We start from the raw sequence: 12,382 nt of genomic DNA, 5'->3' as shown, positions 1-12,382 counted from the left end.
TCTTCAACAATGGAGGTTCTAGAGTTAAAGACTCTATATGTCTTTAATGTATCAAAATATCCAAGAAAAATACCTTTATTCATTTTGAAATCAAACATTACAAGTTGATCCTTAGTGTTTAGGATATAACATTTATATCCGAAAGGATGAAAATATGATATGTTAAATCTTCTTCCTCTCCACAATTCATATGAAGTCTTATTCAATAATGGTCTTATCAATATTTTGTTTTGGATGTAGCAAGCTGTATTTATTGCTTTTGCCCAAAAGTGTTTTGGCAAAGAGTTTTCACAAAAAAAAATTATAGTTATTTCTTGTAAAGTTTGGTTCTTTCTTTAAACTATCTCATTTTGCTAAAGTGTGAAGTTGCATGAAAAACACATAGAAGGGGGAGGGGTTGAATATGTGTGTGTTAACAAAGGAATTTTAAAAGCATTTTTGCAATAAGACACTCTTTCATCCAGTAAAATAATATTAGTCAATTCTAAACAGAAACTGCCCAGGATTGGTTTAACAAAATCATTTTACGTTTGAGAGTTTCATCGTCTGCTTAGAGAAAATACTTCTTAAATGAAAATCATTCTTTAGGATAACAAGTTGAACTAGTTTGATTTTCGTCTGAAGATAGTTTTAATAGACGATAAGCATTAGACAAAGTTTTCAGTATATTAGATCAACCAAATAAAGTGCGTTTGAAACATTAAGGCATAGTGCAAATTTTTATACTGGTTCGCTCAAACTGAGCTACGTCCAGTCTCCTTCAAATGAAGGGTTCCACTATATGTTCAATGAAATACAAGTATTATTTATTCAGGCTCTTTAAGCTCGTAGTGAGTATTACAGACCACCCAGGTCATGACCACTCCTAGTCCCAAGTATTCTCAACCACTCCTGGCTCGTCAACTTCACTCGCAGACGCTAGTATTCTTTACTTAGCCACTTCTAGCTCCTAGTGAGTATTACCAACCAACTCCTGGCCCGCTAACTTCACCATTAGCGCTAGTATTCTTTGATCAGCCACATCTGGCTCTCAATGAGTATTCTCGACCACCTCCTGGCCCGCCAACTTCACTCACTAGCGCTAGTATTCTTTAATCAATCACTTTTAGCTCGCAGTGAGTATTCTTTGACAAGTCTCTTTAGGTTTTACAAGTATTTTTTCCCTAGCCTCTTTAGGCTTTACATATGATAGTTGAATTAGGTTTGGTTTGAGTGTTTGGGTTACTCTCATAGAGAGGATACATAATATTATACACTTACTAAGGTATGCAACCTTAGTCTTTACAACGATTGAGTGTTTGGTCTTCTCTCACAAAGAGGATACATAAGTTGGTACACTCACTAAGGTTTTTGTTCCTAAGATACACATGCTTGGAACTCCTTAGTCTACAAAGATGAATACACTATGGTACATTTTACTCTATAACCTATCTTTGGTTTCGTTGCTACATGGGCTTGATATCACTTTTTGTTAAAATTGTAAAGCCAAAAGCTAGCCTTTCAGGGTTTGAGATAGTGATATATATATATTGCCTTGTAGAATTTTCCCGTTGCAAGTGTCCGTTGAAGCAGATATAGTCATTCATGACTAGTTTAATCTTTCATTTAATGCTCAAGATCTTGCATTAAATGTTTCTTCCCATTTATAGACCTTGTGTGAAGTCTTCTTTGGCTTGTTAGCAACTGTGTCTGAATTTAGCAGAACCTAGGAACCTTTTTGTCCTTTTCTGGTCACATAGCTGTAGAGTGTTGTCCTTATATGAAAAAATGATGTACTTTTTCTGACACATGCATGCTTTTGCTTTTGCGTGCTTTTCTTCTTCTTCATCTCTTCCTTTGATCACGCGTTTACGTTAAGAGCATTTGAGTGATTGTAGATGATGCCTTGATTTGTCTTTTGAGACTTGATTCTTTAATTGCTTGTGTGGCAGTTTTCATCTACGTTTGTTAATTTTGTGCGTCTCAATCTATGATTTTCGTCTAAGTATTTGAGTTTAATGCTTTGACTTTCTTTTGATCTGGTCAACGTTACAGATGGACAGACTTTGTTCTTTGTTTGAAGTGTCTTTCAGTCTGTGTTGTCCTTCATCTTATGCATTGTTGGCTTTTGTCTGATCTTGTTGTTTAGTTTAGAGATATGTTTTAGATTTATATGCCTAAGTTTTTGTGCTAGATTCATCTTTTACCTTTATAAACTAAACATGTTACATTTATTTTTGCTCAAATCATCTAGACTAATCTTAGAGATTATTCTTTTTGTAGGTAGTAAAAAGTACTTACTCATCATTTTGTTTTATTATGAATGAGTTTGTCAGAAGATACAATATATCCATTGTAACAAATTATAATTATAATTTAATCAAATTATAATTATAATTTAATCAAATTATAATTTAATCCTTCAACATATAATATTTTTTAATAGTAGCCATAGAGTTCTTATCAATCTTACATATACCTTTGATTTTTTCACTACCATTACCTCCAAACAAGACTGTCCCTTCACGAGGTTGAATGTCAAAAGAGCATATACCTTTCTCCCATCATGTGCCGCGAATTGCCACTATCTAGCTACCAGTGTGAATCCTTCCTTTTTTCCCACCAAGGATATCGACAACAGAAACTATTTGAGACTTTGATACCCAAATCTTTTTGCCTCCCTTTCTGTTAGTACCCTTGACCTTAGACCTTCTTTTCTACTTCTTTTTAACACTACATATTTTTAACACTACATCTAGTAGGGTTTAGGGTTTAAGCCTTGAGAAAAATGTTTTTAATTTTGCCTTTTCAAACTCAAGACCATTTTTGTCAGATTGTAATATTTTATGCTTTAAAATCATATTCATCTTAGAATATTCATCTACAAACTTAGCAAGATCCTTCTTGAGTTGTAGGTTTTTAGCTTGCAATGTTGTAACCTCAAGTGGTTCATTGCCTATGGTTTCATGTTTGAGAGTTTAAATCTCTCTGGTAGTGTCTAATAGATCATTCTTGAATTTTTAATTTTTTATTAATAAAGATTCACATTTTTCTTTAAGCTTCTTATACTCAAGAGTGATCATGTGAGAGTTTTCCAAAAGAGTTTCATAAGACATATCCTTTTCATGAGAACTTTCAAAGAACTAGAACAAGAATTAGAATCAAATTCTACCTCTATCCTTGTTTTGTCTACATCTACTATGGCACTCTTCCACCCCAAAAGATTTTGTGGAGAAAAGATAAATACTAAAAGAATGGTTGAATAGTGTGTATCAAAAACTCGAACATTTTTTGTAATGAAGTAGTAACGCTACTCAAATGAAGTGTGAAAAGCAGTCAAATGGAACTGATGTTTTTATATTAATTTGTCTCAACCATCGAGACTATGTCCAATTCTAAATCCAACCATATTAAGTTCCACTATCTTTAAATAAAGATACAAGTATTCTTTCAATAAGGCACTTCTGACTCAACCCTAAGTATTCTTTGGCTTGCTTCTTCAAGCAACTACCTAATTATTATTTTAACAACAAGCCTCTCCGGACTTAACAACTAAGTATTATTTTATAATCAAGCCTCTCCAAGCTTAAAATAAGTATTCTTTTATAGACAAGCTTCTCTAGACTCAACCTTAAAACAATGGTTATGAAGGTTACATGGATGTTTTGTTTGTCTCACTTAGATGTTATACATCTGAAATAAAGCAATAAGCTTTTTACAAGAAAGAATAGGTATAATTTATAGAGTGTTTCTTTTTATACAAGTATTTTTGTTTTATATATTACACATCTCTTCTTTCTTGAGCTTTGAATATTCTTATATAGTAACTTGGAGAAAATGATTGTTACAACACTTTGTGTCCAGCTCACAAGTTAGCTTTGTCTGTCTTCATCATCCTTCCTTGTGATGATAGGTAACTATTTGACTCATTTAATGAAAACATTAAATGTATTTCACCAAATGGTACCTTTTATCTTATCAAGGAAGCTACTTATCATTTTCTTTTTGCATACCAAACGGAGCCAGCAAAAACAATATCAGTGCAAAGCAACTATAGTAATGACTTTATCTACTTTTCTTCATGATTTTAGGGATCTTGGTTCTGATAGAAAGCATGATTTTTCTCTTTAATGGATTTGTGACTTCCGAGATGGCTTTCTAGTTTTATCTAGTAAGGAATAAAACATTCAATACAAACTTTATCGTTAGTCTTAATAAATAATAAGCATTTAATGTAAATGAGACAAATTGTATACTTTGTCTGATTTGCATCATCATATACACTATTTGCATCTTACACTTTATTGATAAGAATTTTCAAATATATTTTCGAGGATATTTTTGAAGACAATTGTTCTTATAAAAATGTTTCATTTGTTAACATTAAAACCCCAAAGCTTGAGGGATCCAAGATCGTCTTTTGACTGAACAGATTTAATGAATAAATATAACAAAATTTTTGGAAAACAAAAACAACAACATATAATAACTCTCCTAATGGAATATTGTAAAAAGGTTCACATCTTTATTCATCATTTAAAATACAAAAAATATAAAGCATTGTTTCAAAATAAATAAAAACAACCTCTTAAAATCAATAAAGCTCTAGTAATAAAACACACTTAAATAAATGCTCAATTGCTAAACCACTATTAATCTTAAAACTGAGTCTTGATGTCATGCTATCAAAGCAAAACCCTTCTTTATAATTCTCCTTCCTTAAACCCTTCATCTTGTACCTACTTTATTCCTACAATTGGCATTCAACAACACAAACAATACAAATACAAGGAGTGAGAATACATCTCATCCATAACAACATATACAATGCATAAGGATAGACACACATAAATCAAACAATAATTACATCTCATACACCTTCATCAATTCTCTCGTGCAATATTAATAACAATTTAATATATCACATCCCATCTATCACCTCCATTCCATCATTCACACACGTAACATATTCATCAATTGGGACTCATGAAATATGCTCTTAGCTCTAAATGCATGTGGTACCAATGTCCTCATCATCATCGAGTGTATAAAATAGCCTAGGAGTAATGGAACAAAACCACCTCTTTGAATAGTGTGGGAACCACTCTACAATAATGATTTCCTCAAACTACCTCACTAGGGAATGTTTATCAAGGTTTTGTCGAAGTGTTATAGTTGGCCATAGAAGCCTCCAGTTCTGGATAGAGGTTTCCCCACCATAACATCCATCAGGACACATGTAGATGACGTATGATATCCTATCTGCATAGACTCACACTATTTCACGAAATAAAATATAAATGCATGAACTCAATACAACAACATAATATGCATGCTTAACTCCTTGAGTGCCAATATGTAGCACTGGACTTATTCATCATATCTAATCACATTACTCATTGTACTTTAACACATCATACATCTATATAACTTCTCATACAACAACATCTTCATACAAAATTATACATTATACATTATTATTACTCATACTATTCATCCATCACATATTATAACATTCATCATTATAACATCATTATGATAACATTATCATCATTGAACTTTAAACATCAGAATATTATACACTATCATTACTCATATCACATATAAGCACTTAAAGAATAAAACAATTCACCAATATTACTAAAAAATTATCTCTTCTTATTTTAAGCTTCCATGACATTATGTGGTCTAAGTGTGTACCTATGTTATCAAGTTAATCTTAATTTTATTAGAAAGCTAAGATGATTATCTATAACTTTTATGTTGGTCTCAAGAGTTGATTTTATCATCTACTTTTTCAAAAATTACAAATCTGCAGTATTTAAGCCTAACTTTAACAACTTAACCTTTTTCACTAATTGGATTATAACTTAAGTTCTAGATCTCATTTTTGGGTGATTCTAGCTCTATTGGAAATATAATATAAAAGCCTACAACTCTTATGAATACCACAATACCTAATTTGATCATCTAAGTGTCCTCGCAATGCTTATAAGTTTCAAATGTTATGTTTCACACATAGAACGTGAAACTGATCATCTTGTGAGTCACATAACTCGGTTGTTTCTTAATATTTTTATATAATTTTTGTGTCTAAACTATATCCCTAAACGTCTAGTTTCTAACCCAACAAATGAAACTCTATTTGGTTAATTATGTAGAGAGAATTAAGTTAAACACTTAAATATGTTCATACTATAACCTTCAGAATTAAACAAACTCCACCAAAACTCTCAAATTATACATAAACCCTGACCCCCAATATATTCATACACATCCTTTTACTTCAATTCATCATCCAAATAGGAAATTAGATTATCCATACTCAAATAATAATAATATATCCTCAAATCATGCAGCTCATTCAATCCTTAAACTTCTTGAGTTCATACACAATATATCTTAATCTACTAATACATCAATTTATACTAACAACTTAATCCAATGTCAATTAGCATTTAAATTCATATAAAATAAAAGAATAAAGCATCAATTCATCCATAAGCAGTCACATAGATCAAATTCAACAACTTACGGGGCTTAGGGGTTACCTTTCTACCCTTACCCCTCGTATATGTACAACAGATTTAACAATCTCACTCCTTTACCTGGAGTGACGATCCTATGGAACAACATGATTCTTATAGCTTCAATTGCTAATTAGTGCCTTCCTCAATGGCATTCTCTAGGTTTCCTCCTACAAGTCCTTTAGGTTTCAAAAAACGTGTGCAATAACCTAATATCTTTCCTTTTTCTTCTTTTTAATTAGCCTCCAAATTGGGTCCAAAGTCTAGCCCAAAATATTTTAATTTATCTCTATATTTTTATTTTATTAACAAAATATTTCCCTTGTAATATTATAATTATTCTAATTAATTTATTAATTATTTTTAACAAAATGGGATGTTACATCTACATGAGGTTAATGTTGGTTTTTTCATCGTTTGACTTGTTGTTGTTGTTTTCCAAATCTTCCCAAGTGATCATTAAGCTCTTCTTGGCATTCTTCTTGTTGGTTTATGATTTTCTAAGTACAGGACATTCAACCTTCATGTGTCTAAGCTTCTTACACTCATAATAGATGACTTCCTCAATTTCTCCGTTGATAGGTTTCGTGAACTTATCTATCATTCGGTGAAAGCTCCTCAACCTTCCTTTCTTCCTCAACATGCTCTTGAACTTCTTGGACATGAGAGATATCACATCATCCTTGAGTCCTCAAAACATTCATTTAAGCTACTATGCTCAAACTCAACCTTCGATGCTTTGCCGCCTTTATCCATTTTCTTACTATTTTCATTGGTCTTTAGAGCAACAAAAACATTAACTTTCAAATAATTCCTATTGTTCATATGAACTTCATGAATTCTTAGGGCTCCTAAGATTTCATCTAGTGTAAGATTTTTGAGGTCACAAGCCTTTGATATGGCGACAACCTTTGGTCCCCAAATCTTTGGAAGGCTATCCAAGATCATTAGATTGCTCTAAGCCTTTGAGCACTCAATTCTTAGGGATTTTAGACCATTGAGAATGGTTTGGAATCTTCCAAACATCTCATCAATGGTTTCATTCTCTTTCATAGAGAACAACTCATAGTGTCTCTAAAGAGTAGCAATTCATGTGAGCCTTACATCTTTAGTTCTCTTATGAATTACCCTGATGGCTTCCCACATCTCTTTATAGTCTTCCAACTACAAAATTTGTTGTACTATGTTCAACATAGAGAGCAAGCTAGGATGTATCTTATTTTTTTTAGAGTTTCAAGTTGTTATAGTCTTTTTACGTGTATTCATTCTCTGATTTGGTCACGAGAATATCATCGCCTATCTTTATAGTCTTCCAACTACAAAATTTGTTGTACTATGTTCAACATAGAGAGCAAGCTAGGATGTATCTTATTTTTTTTAGAGTTTCAAGTTGTTATAGTCTTTTTACGTGTATTCATTCTCTGATTTGGTCACGAGAATATCATCGCCTATGATGATCTTTCAAGGATGGTATTGGGTAGACTTGATGATCATATCCATTATGCCCTTCCAATATTGGTAGTCTTCTCCACTAAAGGCTAGTGACCTTATAAGAAAAGCTCCTACAAGCAAGTATTGACCTTTCATTATTAGATGCTCAGCATAGTCAAAGACTGAGCTCTGATACCAAACTATGAAAAAAAAAGGCACTAGAAATGAGAAATTGAATAGTATTTGATGGCTTCCTCCTTCCATGATTGACGTAGAGAATGAAGGAGAAGGCTTTGCCCTTGATCTAGGCTCACCAAAGGTTGGATAAAAGGAAGGTTTATGGTGGACAAAGGATTTTAGGCGTGAAGGGATGTAGGGTGGCGGAAGTGTTTGGTGAATGGTTGCTCAAGTTGGCTCACTCCAAGTGTAGGTGGAGGCCACTCTAGGGTTTCACTCTCCAAGGGTGGAGAATGAAGGAAGCTAGCCGAAACTAACCTAGGGACTAAGGATAGGATTTGAGGCAAGAAAATCTCTCTCAAATTCATATAATCCAAAGTATTTACAAGTGGTGGGGTGTGGGGTATTTATAGGAGGGGAGGCATCTAGGGTTTCATTTGGGATGTGCTTGGCCGAAATTCATATGGCTAATGCACTCCAAATGAAATGCAAATAAACCCTAGATGCAACTTGGTGCCCAAGGATGGAATCTATGGGTTTAGATTGGCTATCTCTAGGTGCATGATAAGACCATGCAACCTTTGCCCTCCACTTGAGCCTAAGCCTTTCTAACACCAAAAATAGATCCAATGACACCAAAAAAATATGCGTCACCCTCTAATGAAATACCCTAGCCCAAATTAAAAACCTAATCATCTAAAGCACCCCATAATACAAGGGTAAAATGGGAAATACAAAGAAAATAAATCTTATGACTAAAATACCCCAAAATACAAGGGTAAAATTGGAATAAAGCAATAAATTCTATACTACTCAAACTGGCCATAGCCATGAACCATGTGATGGGTCTCACATGAAGTGAAGTACCAAGGATGGTCCTCCATCATACCCTCCTTCTTGAGAAGGATTTGACCTTAAATCTTTAAGCTCTTCCATTCCATTGATCCTTCAAAAGATGTGAAACCACATTTAGGGAAGTAAAAAATACTAAAACTTTAGCGATGCAATCCGTAAGTACACAATTTGTTGAATGAAAGTGCTAGGGAAAGGAGAGAGCCAAAGAGGCATCACCATTTAAATTATTGGCCCCATGCAATTCATTCACCAAATCATCTATCTTAGGGATTGAGTGCCTTTTATGCAATGATGGCTTTTAAAAAGATGCTCATCCTCCATTGCCATCTTTCTTTGGCACCAAAAGAAGGAGGATGGCACAAGGGTTAAGGTTCTTTTGAACCTAGCCCTTTGTCTTCAAAGGAAAAATTCTTTTTTTCTTTTCTTTTCTTTTTGTTTTTGTTTTTGTTTTTCTCTTCATCATCTTTCTTAGCCTTTAGTTTGAGTTGGTCCTCATTCACTTGAGAGGGTGATAGAGGACACCACACAAACTTCTTACCTAAGTGTTGGAAACTTATTTTATTGGTGAGGCCATCATGGATTATGTGCTTGTCAAATTGCCATGGCCTCCCAAGCAAGACATGACTAACCTCTAATGGCACTATGTCACACAAAATATCTTCTTTATAGTTGCCAATAGAGATTGGTATGCTTACTTGTTGGTTAACTACAACACCTCTCTCCTCATTGATCCATTGCATTCTATAAGGTTTAGGATGAGGTTTTGTAGTCAAGGCTAATTTATCAACCAATCTAGTACTACAACAATTTGAAGTTGACCCACTATCTACAATGAGAGAACAAGTATTTTCTAGAATTTTGCATTTTGTTTGAAACAAGTTCTCTCTTTGAGATTGTTCAATGTCACTAGGTTGATTGTTAAGAAGCCTTCTAACCAATAGTAAGTCTCCTTCACAAGGTAAAATTTCTTGCTCGGAGTCTATGGCTTCTTCTTCACTACTAGAGGAAGATGAAGTAGCTTCATCAAGGCTACTATAGTGATCTTGGGCTTTTAAAACCATGGTTTTCTTTGTAGGACATTGAGAAGCAATATGTCCTCTTCCAAGACACTTAAAGCACTTGATTTCACTTGACTTAGACTCTTTGGAAGGTGCTTTAAAAGATGAATTTTCTTTTTCTTTTTCTTTTTCTTCTTTGGGATAAGGTAGGGAAGAGTGGCCCTCCTTCTTAAAACTCTTGGAATAAGAGGGAGTAGAGTCTTTTCGAAAAGGTTTTCTTGTAAGTTGATGCTCCACTCTTGAGCAAAGTTGAACAAGTTCATTCAAATCCCTATAAGGTAGAAGTTCAACTTTGTCTCTTATCTCAAGATTAAGACCACTTTGAAATCTAGAGATTGTGGTCCTCTCTTCCTCCCTAGTCCCAGCCCTCATCATTAGCAACTCCATAGATTGCCTATATTCTTCCACACTAGAGGACCCTTGTTTCAATCTTTGTAGCTTGTCCATAAGCTCTCGGTCATAGTATGGAGGAATATGCCTCCTTCTTAAGGCACTACGGAGCTCATTCCAATATTGGATTGGGGGCTCATGATTTATTCTCCTTTCTTTTTCTAAGGAGGTCCACCAATACATAGCATGCCCTTGGAAGCTAAGGGTTGCTAAAGAAACCTTCCTATCTTCTCTTATTCCATGGCAAGAGAAAAGTTGTTCAACTTTCATTTCCCAATCTAAATAACTTTCAACATTATCTTTGCCATGAAATGGGGGAAGAGTGATGTTAGGTTCCCTATTGGAAGACTCCCTATTTCTATGATACCTTGGGGGTCTTTGATAGTAACCATCATTGTGATGACTACTAATGAAGGTATCACTTAGAGGTTGGGTGTGATGCCCTTCCTCCTCATGAACACTTGCATACATATGCCCCTTTCCTCTTGAGGGTTGAGGAGAAGTGACTCTTGGTTTTGAACCACTAGCCTCTCCTCCCACAACTAGTCTTTCAAGCAATCTTTTTATTTCTTCATTATTTCTTTCAAACTCTTTTTCTTTTCTTTTCAATTCTCCCTCTCTTTTTATATTTTCCTCTTCTTTTTTCCTTAGGTACTCCTTGAGTTGCCTAAGTTCATCCCTAACACTAGAACTAGTACTATGAGAATTATGACCATGGACACTAGAATGATCACTCATCTTTGATCAAGAAAAAGGTTTTCACAAATTGTTTTCAAAGAGGTTGGAAAAAAAAGTTTTCACAAAGAGTGAGTGATAAAATGGTTTTCACAAAAAGGTTTTCAAGGTGTAAGATAGGTAGGAAAGGCCTAAGTGTACAAAGTGAACTTTCAAGGGGAGGTGGACTACAAAGAATCACTTAATAACCAAGCCCTATCAAGTAAGAATCACTAAGCCTTTTCTACTTTTCTTACAAACAATTTGGCACAACAATAAAGTGTGTGTGTGCACGGACCCTTAGTAGGCAAAAGAGGCCTTCTAAAACGAAAATAACTAGTTAAAAGAAACCTAAACAATTATACTACCAAAAGCCTTAAAACATGCAAAAAGGAAAGCACTTAAAACATGTACTAGTCGAGGTCCTAGGTGAAGGTTTTCAAATCACCTTCAACTACACGAACTAAAACCAAATTGAAGAGGTTTAAAAATGGCCAAATTACAAACCAAAAGAATGAAATCAAGGCCCAAAAACACACTAGGCCGAAAACAAAGAAAAATAAGTGAAATTTATGAAGAACAAAAAATTTAGGTCTTCAAACTCCTCCACTTGGGTTCCTTCACAAAGAGCAAACTTGTTAGTCCTCTCCAAGTGTTTGATCACTCCTTTTAGTGTAGTGAAATCCCTCCAAAGGCTAGGTTTGGATTCGGTTCACTCCTCCACTCAAATCCACCAAAGGTGTGCTAGTTTGCTAGGAGAAGTTCTTCACCTACAAGTAAAATGAAACCAACCCAAGAGCAAGAGTCCAAAAAGATAAAACTGAAAAGGTACAATTAGGAAGGCTAAACTCAAAGAGAATTGATGGAGACAAAGCAAAAGAGGCCAAAGAAAGACAAACTAAAATTAAGACTCAATCAAAAGAAGGAAGCACACAAAAGATTAAACCTAGAAAGGCACTAAAATAGATTAGTGTTTAAGCTCACTTGATTAAGTCCTTTAAGGATTCGGTCCAGCCAATATTAAGGTCCCAAAATAAGGTCAAAATGTCACAAGTCCAACTCCCAAATGCTTAGGTAAAGGGTCCAAGTCCACAAGTCTAGCAACAAGTCCTTTTTGGTCCAAATTTTTTTTTTGATACTATTGTTCACGTCAATTTCTTTTTCCTTTTGAGTCCAATTTCCCTTTTTTTTATAATGTTCAGCCCATTTTGTTGCTTAGGTTTTGCACTTGTGGGTGGTGAAAATTAGGTC

Source organism: Cajanus cajan, chromosome 9 (genome assembly GCF_000230855.2).
Source record: "Cajanus cajan strain Asha chromosome 9, NIPB_CcT2T_4, whole genome shotgun sequence".
In the NCBI taxonomy this organism is placed as follows: domain Eukaryota; kingdom Viridiplantae; phylum Streptophyta; class Magnoliopsida; order Fabales; family Fabaceae; genus Cajanus; species Cajanus cajan.
This window is presented reverse-complemented; position numbering follows the sequence as displayed.